General features: G+C 39.6%; 2 long non-coding RNA genes across 2 annotated transcripts; both read left to right on the forward strand.

Annotated features, from left to right (window-relative positions):
- The first annotated feature begins 5,458 nt into the window (after positions 1 to 5,458).
- LOC133663412 (uncharacterized) lies at positions 5,459 to 7,013 on the forward strand. Its single transcript, XR_009828344.1, has 6 exons — positions 5,459 to 5,508; positions 5,662 to 5,753; positions 5,870 to 5,947; positions 6,037 to 6,111; positions 6,217 to 6,243; positions 6,755 to 7,013. It is a non-coding gene; the product is annotated as an uncharacterized LOC133663412 (long non-coding RNA).
- Positions 7,014 to 7,109: 96 nt separating this feature from the next.
- Positions 7,110 to 9,367, forward strand: LOC133663417 (uncharacterized). The gene is made up of 3 exons (XR_009828345.1): positions 7,110 to 7,244; positions 7,448 to 7,518; positions 9,080 to 9,367. It is a non-coding gene; the product is annotated as an uncharacterized LOC133663417 (long non-coding RNA).
- Positions 9,368 to 17,302: the final 7,935 nt, after the last annotated feature.

The raw sequence follows: 17,302 nt of genomic DNA on the forward strand, positions 1-17,302 counted from the left end.
GCAAATTTGTGTATGTGTATAAAAAGCACTCATCAATAGTTGTCACTCATCAATAGCTAAATGCAGTCGGTCACCAAAGCAGTGCATCACTCAGGAGTCGAGAAGTCGGTAGGAGAGCCGTTTTATTCTTTTGAAAAGTTTGTTCTGTTGCGTCGTCAGAGAAGCCTACGGATACAGATGTGGCCCGCAATCTGCCAGTTAAATAGACTTACCCTACATCAACTAAGGCCCCGTTTACACTAAGGTTATCCAGGGTAAATCACAACTAACCTTATCCTTGTCCACACACAAGAATGCCACCGTTTAAGACCTCCTCCCCCTTCCGTCCGCCAGCGCAACGCGACCTAGTACGCATGCGCGAAAAAAGAAAGAAAAAAAAGCCGTCCATCTGCTCCAACCTTTCCAATAGATTTACTGTGAAGTTATTTAAAAGAGCTATATTGTAAATAGTTTGCTGTGCATTTTACATTTGTTTGCTGTGTTTTGTGTGCAAGTTTTTAAATTAAAATGTAACTCCTTTGAACAATATCCAGTGTTGTGCTATTTCAATGAACTAGAATCCAGTGTGCTGTGGGGCCCTATTGTAGTGAATCACACCTGACCAATCATAAATTAATCAAATCTTTATTAGACATGAGAAAGTAGGAAGGCACAAAGTTTTTCGGTAAATAGACTCACAGCTGACCTGGACATTTGAAAGTTCTCTTGCCGTCTGAGAAGTGTTGTATTCAAAATAGTTACAATCGCCCGTTGCCTTCTCTTAAGGTATTGATTTGTGATTTCCAAAAGCGCCTGTACATGTAGAAGAAGGAGAAACACGGGCATGTCTGCATGATCCGCCTCCATCTTTGTTATATTCTGGCGTCACTTCCTGTGTGGGGCGTAGTCTTTCTGGCGTCACTTCCTGTGTGGGGCGTAGTCTTTCTGGCGTCACTTCCTCTCCGAACTCACTTTGTAAACGATCAATGAGTCCATACAAAGCTAAGAGCCGGAGATTCAAGAAATACACAGCTGACTTACCTGTGTAAAAATTTGTCCGAGGAGGGGGATGTTAAACGATGGTTTAGTGTGGCTGAAACGGGGCTTAGGCTAAATAATTATTCGTTTAAGGGGTTAAACGACTTAGTGTAGACATGGTCTAAGTTGTTACTTAGCCTCAACCTTTCACTAATGCCTGCAGCTGTATATAATGTGTTCTTCTAAAACAGTACATATTTACTCCAGCTGCTCCTGACTGCCCCCCTTATACAACACAGCCTCTTCAAAGTACATCCTGTATTCACAGTCGGGAGGATTCTGGTCTATAGAATTAAACACACTGGCTGATTGGAGTGCAAGTCAGTGTTATTCTCTGTGTGCCGTCAGTGAAATGTAAACTTTGGGAAGACCTGCTCCATCTGTGGTGAGGAGACCTTCCACTCCTGACGTTGAACCTTAGCTTTACGGGATTATATAGTGTTATGTAACCTCTTTAAACATTATTCCAGTTGATGTCACTGGCCTGATACCAGCAGCGTAAATGGGTTGGAAACACGTCACTATTTTGCTAAGTTGATTACTGTCTTGCGAGAGCATTTTTCAACAAGTATTAAGATACAAATCTTGCCAGGGTAACACAATGTTTTGATTATAGCCTGCTGCTGTCGATTTAGTTGCCGTCATCTTAGGGATAAATACAAATTTTTATTGTTTCTCTATTTTATTTTATTTTTAAAAAATAGCTGATTAACATGGGGAAACAAACACAAAACAAATGTTGTTGTAACAAAGAACATACACTTGCCATTTAGTTAGTAGTGTTAGGGCCTGATTTACTAAATGTTTGTGTGTAGTAAAAACATATGCAAACCTGACACCACACGCAAAGCAGATCTACTAAAAGTGTGCAAAGTGGATTGTGCTCGCTCGCGGCCCAACAAATGGCCTATGGTGTATGGTTAAAAAACACTGTTGTAGACATAAGACTAAGGTCTTTGATTGAAAAGCAACATGACAGGACGGGGACTTCTGTCTCAGTTCATCAAATTAAATTAAATCAAATCAAACTTTATTCGTATAGCACTTTTCATACACAGGCAAGTGGCAAGCAAAAAGTGCTGTACAAAACAAAAAAAGAAGAAGAGAAGAAAACACACATATTCGCATGCGTGTGCGTGTGCACTCATGCCCCCCCTGACCCCCCACCACCACACAGCACTATTGACAGTAACAAAAAAAAAAAAATGGCATGGCACTGAGGATCTGAGGGAAAATGCCTTTGAGGCATCCACATGAGAACATAACTAGAATGAATGCCATCTAAAAAAAACCCAATAAAACATTTGATAACATTTGTATATAAATAATATCAATAATAGTACAAAAAACGTAACATTGGGAGAATAATTGTAGAATATTAATGATTAAGATAGAAAACAACACAATAAATACAGTAATAAAAAAAACATAATTGTTTAACACAGTGGTTCTTAACCTTGTTGGAGGTACCAAACCCCACCAGTTTCATATGCGCATTCACCGAACCCTTCTTTAGTGAAAAATAAAATGTCTTTTTTTTTTCAAATTCAAGACAGTTATGTTTTTTTACTAGTGCACAAAATGAACCGTGCATCATCATCACCTTGTTCAAAGAACAAAACCAACACGGTGTATGAACTCACAACAAATTACACACATGCAAATCAGTCTGACTTCTGCTGTTGCCGTATCCGTAAAGCCGATACCCACACAGCAGAAGACTCCTATACGGATCCGCCTTCAAGTCGCCCAACCCGCGTTACTGTCACATTGTTTTGGCTCCGCCTAGAGGATACAGCTCCGCCTCTGAAAATTGTACGGTCAGACAGCTGATCCTGAGCGGACTCGTGTCTGATTCGCATACGCGGACGCGACAAACTAAACCGGCGCGCGCCGCCTAGAGTTATAGGCTCCGCCTACGCGCGCTGAGCCGACCAATGTCTGCACCCGCAGACGTGAACGCGCTTACTAGCGTGTACGCGCATGAGCCAAGAGCATAATTTCTTGACTTTCTTTGCTGGAACACGAACGTAAGTATAGATTTATTGATTTATTGCTACATTCGCAGTAAAGATCGACCTTTGTGTTTCCATCATCATTTATGTATGATTGTAATGACGTTGTTTGATATTAGGACTAGCGGTACAACTTTATATTCTGTAAAAAAAGGCTATATCCAGCGCCGCCTCCCAGAATGCTTTGCATGGGGACGTGCGTCTGACGTCACGTATCCAGAAAATTCGAAATGGCTGCACGCGGTAGGTGAGACCCGAGCGAAGAAAAGTGGAAAAGATTGTTATTCGTCAAAAAACCCACACAACGACGGTCATTTTTTCGCCGTGCTATTGTAAAATTGTCTTTTATCTGTGTTTTGTGTTCCGGGGGACCCCAACTCCAGAATGTGAAAGTTTCCCGCGTGAAGCCGGTGAATAAAAAGTTCAATACAGTTAACTTAGGCTATCTTTTGTTAGACGCTGTGAATGTGTGTAGGTTACATGCTACGATATTCCACATATTTCCAACTGCTTGAAACGAAAGCGTATTACTTTATTGTCAGTGTTGTTTAGGCCCAGGTCGCTAACGTTACTTCGTTAGTCAACAACGTAACGTTAACGGAGTGGAAAGAGCCGTTCTTATCTATTAATATGAGTGTGTATTATTTATTTCTTTGTTCTTTAGTGGAGCTCGAGATCCTGTTTACTGTGGACTAGCTGTGTGTGACGCCCTGTTGTTTTTGTTTTCATTAAAAAAAAAAGGTATGTCTATCATGTGTTTTTTGGCATAGTTAATTGTAGAAAAAAATATAAAATGAGGTGATGTGAGTGGGAAAAATTGCTGCACTTATTAAGGATCCTTTTTCTTGATCTATATTTGTGTTATTTGCTGATGTATATATTTTATATACTGTTTTTTATTTAATTAATTTATTAGAGACTATTTTATGCTTTATTTACCTTTTTTTTAATTATTATTTTATTTACTATTATTATTATTATTTCCACATGTAAGCATAAATAATTGATCATATTAGTACATTTTTTGATTGCTTTGCTTAATCCATTCCATGGGGCGGTATAGCTCGGTTGGTAGAGCGGCCGTGCCAGCAACTTAAGGGTTGCAGGTTCGATCCCCGCTTCCGCCACCCTAGTTACTGCCGTTGTGTCCTTGGGCAAGACACTTTACCCACCTGCTCCCAGTGCCACCCACACTGGTTTAAATGTAACTTAGATATTGGGTTTCACTATGTAAAGCGCTTTGAGTCACTAGAGAAAAGCGCTATATAAATATAATTCACTTCACTTCCATAATTTAATTCCACATACTGATATACTGAAGGTCTTAAGTGTTGTACGTGCGTACAAATGTTTTAAATTACATTTCTCTCTAAGATTATTTTGCTCCTCTTTTTTTGAGAATAATTGTTGTATATTCTTGGTTATAGTTTGCTTTGTTTATAATTTTAGCTGTTTGCAAATTCACTATTTCGTGGAATTTCAGTATCTTTGATTCAATAAATAAAGGATTTGTGTGTTGTCTATATCCAACATTATATATTATTCTAACTGATCTTTTTTGTAACGCCGTTAATGAATGAAGTGTACTTTTGTAATTATTTCCCCATATTTCTACACAATAACTCAGATATGTAACACTAGTGAACAGTACAGAATATGAAGTGATTTTTTGTCTAGAACATGTTTTGCTTTATTCATTATTGACGTGTTTCTTGCTACTTTATGTTGTATATTTTTTACTTGAGATTTCCAGTTCAATTTATCATCAATCATTATACCTAGAAATGTGGTTTCATTTACTCTTTCAATTTCTATTCCGTCTATTTGTGTTTGACTTTCTCTTCTACTGTTACCAAATAGCATTATTTTAGTTTTACTGAGATTCAAAGATAGTCTGTTTTTGTCAAACCATCTTTTTAATTTGTTAATTTCTTCTGTTATTATTTGTATTATTTTCTGTGTTCTCTCCTGAACAAAACGCTGTTGTATCATCCGCAAATAATACTAACTTTAAATCTTTTGTAACTTTACAAATGTCATTTATATAGACATTGAATAATTTAGGTCCTATATTGATCCCTGAGGTACACCACAGGATATATTTAGCGTTGTAGACATGTGTTCGCCTAGCTTCACGTATTGTTTCCTGTTCGTTAGATAACTTCTTATCCAGTTTAAGACTAACCCTCTGATGCCATATCGTTCTAGTTTTTTGATAAAAATATTGTGATTAATTGTGTCAAATGCTTTAGTTGGATCCATAAAAACTGCTGCCGCACATTTTTTACTATCTATTGCATTGGTAATTTCTTCTGTAATTTCAATTAAAGCCATTGAAGTTGAAACATTAGCTCTGTATCCATATTGGTTCTCTTCAAGTATTCTATTTTTATTTATGAAACTCTCCAATCTGTTATTGAACAGTTTCTGAGGCAGAGAACGAGGAGCTGCCAGAAAAAAGGAACAGGAAGCCAGTGTAAGTGTGTTCCGTCTTGTTTTTGTCATGTTTCTACAGTAATAGGAAGGTTATTTCCGGTAGCATTCAAAAATAGACCAGAGATGCTTGTACTATATGTATATTTGGCAATTTTGGTATTGCAATAATCCTAATGATATGGTTACCCAACAGCCATCATCTCGGGGACTCTGATGATAGCGAGGAAGACCAGGGAAATGGTGACCTCGCATCTTTGGGGTTGGCAAGCCAATTGTACAGGGAGAGTAAGGAATAATCTCTTAACATTGAAAAAAAACGAAACCACCACATTAATATTAAAGATATGGTTAACATTCTTAGTGCTAAAGATATTCCCCTCTCCTTGTATCCCTTCTCCCAGCTCCACCGTCTCGCCGAGTGCCAGCAAGAGTCATGAGTACTTGTCAACTCGACTCCTCAACTGGAGATAACTTTCTAGGTAAAGACTGATCTCCAAAATGATATCTCAGCATCCAGTAACCATGGTTAACAGATCACAACCATTTAATACCAATTTATCTCCCTTAGCACCTCACCATGGGGAAGGATGTATTCATATGCCTTCACCAGCACCTGCATTAAACATGCAGAGAGTTACACAAGGTAGGGACTGATCTCTGTATACACTACACCCATAATTTCAAACCCTACTTTACGATTTAGCTGAAGTTCTGACTATTATGACCTGTACTTTTACCTTTCTTATAGTTCTTACCACCTTGGGGCACCATTCAGGTAAAATCTCAGCTCATCTTACTTGCTTATTTGTATACACTAACACCTGTGCATGCTTTTGTCCACGTTGTTCCTTTGACGATGAATACATACCCCTTTTCTTTCTTTCTACATTAAGGGTGCCTTTTCATCTGATTAAATTTATAATAAACAGGGTCATTGCGGTTGTCCCAAGTGGATGGTATGATGATAGGATGGTTTTCTGGCCCAGCTATAAAAACACCGACAGAATTGAAAGGGCCGCTTTAAATGAGGAGCAGCATGAGCCAAACTGGCCAAGATTTGACGTTTCTGTTGTCCGAACTTGTGGTATGCAAATTCATAATCTTCTTGTTTAAAAATAACGTCATAGTTGCTTCTCTTTATACTTGGAATAACCTATTGTGTCTATGTTCTGACCAGGTCTCTTGTAAGAGAGAGACCTGATTTATCATCATCAATAATAATAATATTCTGTTCAGCTCTACAGCTAATTTGAAACTCATGTTCATTTTAACATATTCAATTTTAGACAACTACAAAGACGCATTAAAAATAATGCAACAATATGGAAAGGGCTGCGACACCTCAGACCTGCAATCTGAGGCAGAGAACGAGGAGCTGCCAGAAAAAAGGAACAGGAAGCCAGTGTAAGTGTGTTCCGTCTTGTTTTTGTCATGTTTCTACAGTAATAGGAAGGTTATTTCCGGTAGCATTCAAAAATAGACCAGAGATGCTTGTACTATATGTATATTTGGCAATTTTGGTATTGCAATAATCCTAATGATATGGTTACCTGAAATATTAGTGTATAGATAGGCCCCTTGGGTATTACCAGTCATGGTTAACTGATGGCTCTCTCACAATGCCCACCTCACTAGGAACGGCAGTCCCTCCTCGACTCCCTCCACCCCCCTCACCAGCAGCCCTCAACATGTGGCAGACAGAGGAGCCTGGATCCAGCCTGGCCTACAGGCCAACATGGCGAGGGGGAAGAATGGCCGACAACATTTCCTGCTCTGGTGAGCAATAACTGACAAATACCGGATGGTCATTCTGTGCCACACATTTTCGAAAAAATTCAAATTCACAAGCAATCACATATTTTCTTCAAACTTTGTCAATAACTTTTGTCATCAACTAAGGTCAATAGCCAATGTCAGGATTATGAGTAATGAGGATAAACACTGAAACATGTTAATTTTATACTGCTGTTTGTCAACAGCGCCTGAGGTAATCCAGATCCTTAGCCTGCTGGAAACTATTAAGCACAACCAAGACCAGCTGATTGCGAAGGTAAACTTCTTAAGCCTTGAATAGGTCAATAACTCATAATGACATTGATTTTGATTCATTATTATTTTTTAAAGAAAGAAACAGCCTACATGGCAGCTTTGTGTGATTAGAGTAAACATTGCTACATTTTCTTGTTACATTTCACCTGTTTGCTCTTTAAATACCACTTTTAATGTTTTTTATTTATTTCCATCGTATTTTAAAAAAATGTGCCCTGGGGCCGTTAAAAATGACCTGCAGGCCGCAAATGGCCCCCGGGCCGCACTTTGGACACCCCTGGCCTACACGAATACAAACATAGAATGATAGTACAAATATAATAAGAAAACAATGTCAACCTCCCAAAGTTGGGTTATGGATATTTATTTATGCCCCCCAACCCCCAGCCGCCGTCATCCAACAGAGCCAAACAAGTACTCTGATCAAGGAACCAAATAACGATATTGTTTAAACATTATGGATGGATTTTGGATGTCTTGCACACCTATACCCTGATCCGCTACCTGCCGCCGTGGCGGATACGTTCCTGAGAGCAAATGGACGCCGATGCGGGTCCGTTTCGCGGTTCCGTTCGGGAAAGCGCGATACCTCCGCGGGGGATCCGCCGTTTTTGCTGTGTGGGTAGGGAGAAGTTTTTATTCACACGATGAGTCGGGTGTGTCTTGACCTCCGAGGCGTAGGCTCCGTCGAACCCCTGAGGCTGACTCACAGAACCCCTAGGGTTCGATCGAACCCAGGTTAAGAACCACTGGTTTAACATGATCAGTAAAAGCCTGATTAAAGACAGTTGTCTCTCTAGCCTTGTTTTAAAAGAAGTTTCAACCGTCTCTGTAGTCCTGAGGCTCTCTGGCGAGCATTTGCACAGGTGGGGGGGATAGTGGCTAAATGGCACCTTAGCATGGGTCTTTGTTCTGGTATAAAAGTTTGGTGCCAGATGATATCAGGATCCGCGAGAGTTGATACCGTACCATACCATACCATACCAACTTTATTTATAAAGCCCTTTAAAAACAACCACGGTTGAAGAACAAAGCATGGTAAAAGCAGGTTGGATATAGAAGGCACAAGGCCATTAAGACATTTTAAAAATAATAAAATAACTTTAAAATCTTGAAGATAATCTCAATATTCTTAAAGGGACCCTATTGTATGAACACACACATGTAATAACATGAGAATAATAATAGTACATTACACAAATAGGCCGATAACTCAAATGAACACCATGTTTACAAACAGGTGATTTTGGGTCTGTAACAGATCTTTGCTTGGGAGTGGGTTCTAGTCCCACTACAAATATGGGATTTAATAATTGCTCCTGGAGTATTTTTGTTGTTGTTGGGGACCTCTGCTTTATGTGTTTCTTGTAGTCTTTGTGCATCCCCTGCTGATGCAAGTGGGGATTGCACCTCAGGAAAGCCGCGTCATTACCAGTGTTCAGAATCAGCTTCTTAAGAAGCTGATTCTGAACAAAAGAGCACTTGTAGCGCATATTTAGTCAATAACATGTACACACAACACTATTTATTTAATCACTTGTTGTTGTTTTTTTACATTTTAGGGCAAGCTGAGCTTCCCTTGCAGTCTTAGAGCAATCGCCACTGATATGAGACCAAGGTGACAATGTGCTGGCGAGAGAGATGAGCGCAGGTGTTAATGATCTGCACTATAGCAGGTTTTGGAAAAGTAGGAATATTACACCTCTGTTTTAGAAAGACAGGCTGGCAAATTTCCACCCTTACCTTGGGGAAAATGTGCCGCCTAAATAAAAAGGGTAGTAGTCTGGAAAACTGGCGAGGTTTGTTTTGATCCTTTTTTTGTGTGTGCATGTGCACTGCGTCCCCACATAGATTGCTCCCTGAAACAATGTACTAATATGATCCAGTTTAAGAAACTGTTCAAACTACAAATGTTTACAAAATACAAAGAAGAACAGTTTTGATAAACATGTTGAACCTTATTATAATAATCCCAGGAATGTAGGCTCTTATGACTTCTTGGTTTGTCTTGTCTTTATTGTACAAGATGCAATTCAACCACACAACAGCTCCAATGTGTGTCTACTCCCTTTTCCCGGCAAAACTCGAACCCCTACTTCCTATCAACAACGTCACTTCCCTATCTCTCCCGGAAGTCCCGCTGGGGGTGCCAGCCGCCACATCATTGAAAATGAGATAATATTATTCATCTCGTTATGTGAATCCCAACTTATTCAACGAGTTATTTATTTTTAGAACTTTATCATTTATTATTCATGGAGTACATTCTGTACAAAATGAGAACAGAAAGTGAATAACCCGTTTTAGTAAATTATATGAAATAGAAAAGGGGTAGGTAGGGCCGGCCCGTGGCTAAGGGCGCCGTCCATCAGGGGGCGCCACGCCAGTGCCACAAATGTTGGAGAAAAAAAAAGAAAAAAAGTTGGTACTATTATTTCTAAATACAAAAAATAATCCCACGTTAATTAAAATGCAAAGTAAAGCCTATTTAATAGAAATATTATTTGTTACAACATTACGCGCCAACCCCCCCATCCCCCAGCACGGTGCGCCCCCTCCCTTCCCGTATCATGACTCTTACCACATCAAAAAATCAACACAAGATGTCAAAACGGCCAAAACTGTCAGGTGCCCAGGGAAGAAAAAAGAGAAAAGAAGAGGAGGAGGAACGAGAAAAAGACAGATGTAGCAGGTAGGTAACGTTAGCCTACATGAAATTATTTGTCTGTTACAGAATGTGATAGTAACCTGGCTTTTTAGCATTAAGCTAATGTTACATGATTCGGCAATTGCTAATCAATAAATAGCTACTTCTGTTTTAACGTCGGGTTAATATTGTGGAGGGGGCTAAATTGTTATGGAAAATAATAATGTAACGTTAGGTAATTACAGTACTCCCACCTTACATTCCTCAGGGACATTTGTATTAGATCTTTTAAGCAGGTGTTTTTTGTTTACATTGTTATTGCCTTCTGGTTAGCTAATGTTTGCCCTGCAGGTAATAGTCACTTTTCCACCCCTTTATATATTAGGTATAGTTGTAAGCCTAGTTGTTAAAGTGCACATCATTAATGTTAATTAAGCAATATCACATGAGAGGGAATGCTGTTTTTTAATTTGAGCACTGCTGTGATTCGGTTAAAGATAATCATAACATAACATTCTCATATAATATGTTAATTTGCTTTCTTTAAGTAAAAAAAAAAGGTCAAAGACAAAGCTATTCGGTTTCTTGTGAGTATATACACTTCACTGCCGATGTGGGGGGGTGCCACCTAAAATCTTGCCTAGGGCACCAGATTGGTTAGGGCCAGGCCTGGGGGTAGGAATAAATGAGCTCTGCTTCTTCATACCCCTTTTTGGACATGTTGAAAAGAGAAACTTGAAATTGTAATGTATCATGAATTGTAACTATATGCATGTTTGAAATAAACTTAAGCCATAAATCATGTATGTGGTGTGAGCTCCATTCCTGGGTAATGTCCCAACCACAATCGGCCTGTACTAACTGCCAAGTCCAAGTTTAACCTTTTAGTCCAAAGTCAGCTGGGATAGGCTCCAGCTTCCCTGCAGATTGAAAAAAATCTGCCGGTAAAGAAAATTGATTGCGGGTCACAAACATTTTGCACATTCCCCTTTTAGAAGGAGTTACTTCTTTATTGACTCAAACATACACTGAACAAAAATATAAATGCAACACTTTTGTTTTTGCTCCCATTTTTCATGAGTTGAACTCAAAGATCTAAAACTTTTACTAAATACACAAAAGATAACACATCCGACCTCACAAGAGTGGCATATCAAGATGTTGATTAAACAGCATGATTATTGCACAGGTGTGCCTTAGGCTGCCCACAATAAAAGGACACTCTGAAATGTGCAGTTTTATCACACAGCACAATGCCACAGATGTCGCAAGTTTTGAGGGAGCGTGCAGTTGGCATGCTGGCTGCAGGATTGTCCACCAGAGCTGTTGCCCGTGAATTTAATGTTCATTTCTCTACCATAAACCGTCTCCAAAGATGTTTCAGAAAATTTGACAGTACATCCAACTGGCCTCAGAACCGCAGACCACATGTAACCACAGCAGCCCAGAACTTCCACATCCAGCAGGTGCCCCTCCATGATCGTCTGAGACCAGCCACCTGGACAGCTGCTGTAGCAATTGCTTTGCATAACCAAATTATTTCTGTATAAACTGTGAGAAACCATCTCAGGGAAGCTCATCTGCATGCGCGTCATCCTCATGGGGGTCTCAACCTGACTGCAGTTTGTTGTTGTAACCGACTTGAGTGTAAAAATTAGGGCTGTGAATCTTTGGGTGTCCCACGATTCGATTCAATATCGATTCTTGGGGTCATGATTCGATTCAAAATCGTTTTTTCTTCAATTCAACACAATTCTCGATTCAAAAACATTTTTTTGCCGATTCAAAACAATTCTCTATTCATTCAATACATAGGATTTCAGCAGGATCTACCCCAGTCTGCTGACATGCAAGCAGAGTAGTAGATTTTTGTAAAAAGCTTTTATAATTGTAAAGGACAATGTTTTATCAACTGATTGCAATAATGTACATTTGTTTTAACTATTAAATGAGATGCGAGGCAAGTGTAAGCCACTGTGACACTATTGTTAATTTTTTTTAAATTTTTTTTTATAAATGTCTAATGATATTGTCAATGAGGGATTTTTAATCACTGCTATGTTGAAAATGTAACTAATATTAATACTGTTGTTGATAATATTCATTTTTGTTTCACTACTTTTGGTTTGTTCTGTGTCGTGTTTGTGTCTCCTCTCAATTGCTCTGTTTATTACAGTTCTGAGTGTTGCTGGGTCGGGTTTGGTTTTGGAATTGGATTGCATTGTTATGGTATTGCTGTGTATTGTTTTGTTGGATTGATTAATTAAAAAAAATAAAAATAAATAAAAATAAAATAAATAAATAAATTAAATTAAATCGATTTTTTAAAAATGAGAATCGATTCTGAATCGCACAACGTGAGAATCGCGATTCGAATTCAAATCGATTTTTTCCCACACTCCTAATAAAAATGCTCACATTCGATGGCGTCTGGCACATTGAAGATGTGTTCTCTGCACTGATGAATCCCGGTTTTCACTGATCAGGTCAGATGGCAGACCGTGTGTGTGGCATCGCGTGGCGTCGCGTGGCGTCGCGTGGCGTCGCGGTTGTGAATCGAGTGGCCCATGGTGGGGTTGGGGCTATGATATGGACAGACAGGCGTATGTTATGGACAACAAACGTAAGTGCATTTTATTGATGGCATTGTTGTGCCATTCACCCGAGACCATCACCTCATGTTGCGACATAGCAATGCATGGCCCCATGTTGCAAGGATCTGTACACAATTCCTGGAAGCTAAAAAAACATCCAAGTTCTTGCATGGCCAGCATACTCACTGGACATGGCACACATTGAGCATGTTTGGGATGCTGTGGATCGGCGTATACGACAACGTGTTCTAGTTCCTGCCAATATCCAGCAACTTTGCACAGCCATTGAAGAGGAGTGGACCAACATTCCACAGGCCACAATCAACAACCTGATCAACTCTATGCCAAAGAGATGTGTTACATTGCGTGAGGCAAATGGTGGTCGCACCAGATACTGGCTGTTTTTCTGACCCCCCCCCCCCTACACCCTGCCAGACCCCCAATAAAGCAAAACTGCACATTTCTTAGTGGCCTTTTATTGTGGGCAGCCTAAGGCACACATGTGCAATAATCATGCTGTTTAATCAGCATCTTAATATGCCACACCTGTGAGGTGGGTTGGATAATCTTGGTAAAGACGTAGTGCTCACTAGCACAGATTTAGACAGATTTCTGAACAATATTTGAGAAGAATAGGTATTTTGTAAATACAAACTTGTATGTTAAAAGTTTTAGATCTAGAGTTCAACTCATGAAAAATGGGACCAAAAACAAAAGTTTTGCATCCATATTTTTTTCAGTGTATTTCTTATGCAGGTGATACTCCTAGAGCAGTGATTCTCAAACTGTAGAGCTCGGTCTTCATCTAGTGGTATGACAAAGAATCACTTGATTAAACTATAGTATTTTATTTTCCTATTTTGAAACAAAGTTTCAAACTGTGTGTAATGTTATGGTGGCCAAAATTATTAAGTATGTTAAATAAAACCTCTGCCTTGTTCATAATACTTAGGCCTACTATGCTACAGTATTTTAATGTTGGTCATTCTGGTAGCACTTGGAGAGCCAAGTGTTTTCTGAGGTGGTACTTTGTGAAATAAGTTTGAGAACCGCTGTCCTAGAGCCATGACTTGAGGGTAATGTTGCATTACAAAATTTGTATTATTGATCATGTTGTACTGCATTGTAATCTTTTGTTTTGTGATTGTGTGATGTTTTTTGCCTGGACCCCAGGAAGAATGGTCTCCACTGTGGTGTAGACCAGTGGTTCTCAACCTTTTTTCAGTGAAATTTTTTTTTTTTCAAGTACCCCCTAATCAGAGCAAAGCATTTTTGGTTGAAAAAAAGAGATAAAGAAGTAAAACACAGCACTATGTCATCAGTTTCTGATTTATTAAATTGTATAACAGTGCAAAATATTGCTCATTTGTTGTGGTCTTTCTTAAACTATTTGGAAAAAAAGATATAAAAATAACTAAAAACTTGTTGAAAGATAAACAAATGATTCAATTATAAATAAAGATTTCTACACATAGAAGTAATCATCAACTTAACGGCCTACTGAAATGAAATTTTCTTATTTAAACGGGGATAGCAGATCCATAACTCCTCACATTTCCCCATTGTTTACACTAGCAGCGAGAGAGATTCGGACCGAGAAAGCGACGATTACCCCATTAATTTAAGCGAGGATGAAAGATTTGTGGATGAGGAACGTGAGAGTGAAGGACTAGAGTGCAGTGCAGGACGTATCTTTTTTCGCTCTGACCGTAACTTAGGTACAAGGGTTCATTGGATTCCACACTCTCTCCTTTTTCTATTGTGGATCACGGATCTGTATTTTAAACCACCTCGGATACTATATCCTCTTGAAAATGAGAGTCGAGAACGCGAAATGGACATTCACAGTGACTTTTATCTCCACGACAATACATCGGCGAAGCACTTTAGCTACGGAGCTAACGTGATAGCATCGGGCTTAACTGCAGATAGAAACAAAATAAATAAGCCCCTGATTGGAAGGATAGACAGAAGATCAACAATACTACCAAACACTGGACCTGTAACCACACGGTTAATGCTGTACTGCCTGGCGAAGCCTAGCAATGCTGTTGCTATGGACGCCATTGAAGCTAACTTAGCTACGGGACCTCGACAGAGCTATGCTAAAAACATTAGCTCTCCACCTACGCCAGCCCTCATCTAATCATCAACACCCGTGCTCACCTGCGTTCCAGTGATCGACGGCGCGACGAAGGACTTCACCCGATCATCGATGCGGTCGGCGGCTAGCGTCGGATAGCGCGTCTGCTATCCAACTCAAAGTCCTCCTGTTTGTGTTGCTGCAGCCGGTCGCTAATACACCGATCCCACCTACAACTTTCTTCTTTGCAGTCTCCATTGTTCATTAAACAAATTGCAAAAGATTCACCAACACAGATGTCCAGAAAACTGTGGAATTTTGCGATGAAAACAGAGCTGTTTGTATTGGGATACAATGTGTCCGAATACTTCCGTTTCAACCCTTGACGTCAGGCGCATACATTATCATACATAGACGTTTTCAACCGGAAGTTTCCCGGGAAATTTAAAATGTCACTTTATAAGTTAACCCGGCCGTATTGGCATGTGTTGCAATGTTAAGATTTCATCATTGATATATAAACTATCAGACTGCGTGGTCGGTAGTAGTGGGTTTCAGTAGGCCTTTAAAGTGCCTTCTTTGGGGATTGTAATAGAGATCCATCTGGATTCATGAACTTAATTCTAAAAATTTCTTCACAAAAAAAGAAATCTTTAACATCAATATTTATAGAACATGTCCACAAAAAATCTAGCTGTCAACACTGAATATTGCATTGTTGCATTTCTTTTCACAGTTCTTTTTGACAGACATTTAAAAAAAATCTCACGTACCCCTTGGCATACCTTCAAGTACCCCCAGGGGTACGCATACCCCCATTTGAGAACCACTGGTGTAGACTAATGGGGATCCTTAATATACTAAACTAAACTAAACATACTCGCTCCAAACTGGGAGCAGCAAATGATACTGTGAGTTGACGTTAGTCTCAGATGATGTGTGGCCTCAGGTAAGGTGTGCGATTGTGTATACTGGGAGGGAGAGGGATGGGACAAGGTAAGTTGGCACTCGGACAGCTGTGATGATTGAAGACATAGCGTATGCATGGGATTAAATTTTAGTGTGTCAGCTAATATCATGATAGGTGCAGTGCAAATCCCATTTGTCAAACTGATGTATTTTCAAGAAGCACATTGTTGTTATGCATACTGTATGAACACTGGCGCAAAGGTTCAACGCTAATGATGCAATTAATTTGGCAATGATTAAAATGATTCCCAGGGCAATTTAGTGAGTCCAGCCTACAGCTAGAAGTTAATACAACCTACATCTTTCCTATCATTGCACATGCAGCTTGAGTGCAACCTGCTACACATAAATCTACAAAACCCAAAACCAGTGAAGTTGACACGTTGTGTAAATGGTAAATAAAAACAGAATAGAATGATTTGCAAATCCTTTTCAACCTATATTCAATTGAATAGACTGCAAAGACAAGATACTTAACGTTCGAACAGGAAAACTTTGTTATTTTTTGCAAATATTAGCTCATTTGGAATTTGATGCCTGCAACATGTTTCAAAAAAGCTGGCACAAGTGGCAACAAAGACTGATAAAGTTGAGGAATGCTCATCAAACACTTATTTGGAACATCCCACAGGTGAACAGGCTAATTGGGAACAGGTGGGTGCCATGATTGGGTGTAAAAGCAGCTTCCATGAAATGCTCAGTCATTCACAAACAAGGGTGGGGTGAGGGTCAGCACTTTGTGAACAAATGCGTGAGCAAATTGTCAAACAGTTTAAGAACAACATTTCTCAACAAGCTATTGCAAGGAATTTAGGGATTTCACCATCTACAGTCTGTAATATCATTAAAAGGTTCAGAGAATCTGGAGAAATCACTGCACGTAAGCGGTAATGCCCGTGACCTTCAATCCCTCAGGCGGTACTGCATCAAAAACCGACATCAGTGTGTAAAGGATATCACCACATGGGCTCAGGAACACTTCAGAAAACTACTGTCAGTAACTACAGTTCATCGCTACATCTGTAAGTGCAAGTTAAAACTCTATTATGCCATTTATCAACAACACCCAGAAACGCCACCGGCTTCGCTGGGCCTGAGGTCATCTAAGATGGACTGATACAAAGTGGAAAAGTGTTCTGTGGTCTGACGAGTCCACATTTCAGATTGTTATTGGAAACTGTGGATGTTGTGTCCTCCGGAACCAAGAGGAAAAGAACCATCCGGACTTTTATAGGCGCAAAGTTCAAAAGCCGGCATCTGTGATTGTATGGGGGTGTATTAGTCCCCAAGACATGGGTAACTTACACATCTGTGAAGGCACCATTAATGTGGAAAGGTACATACAGGTTTTGGAGCAACATATGTTGCCATCCAAGCAACGTCTTTTTCATGGACCCCACTGCTTATTTCAGCAAGACACTGCCAAGCCACATTCTGCACGTGTTACAACAGCGTGGCTTCGTAGTAAAAGAGTGCGGGTACTAGACTGGCC

The sequence above is a fragment of the Entelurus aequoreus genome, linkage group LG02, assembly GCF_033978785.1.
Source record: "Entelurus aequoreus isolate RoL-2023_Sb linkage group LG02, RoL_Eaeq_v1.1, whole genome shotgun sequence".
Classification (NCBI taxonomy): Eukaryota; Metazoa; Chordata; class Actinopteri; order Syngnathiformes; family Syngnathidae; genus Entelurus; species Entelurus aequoreus.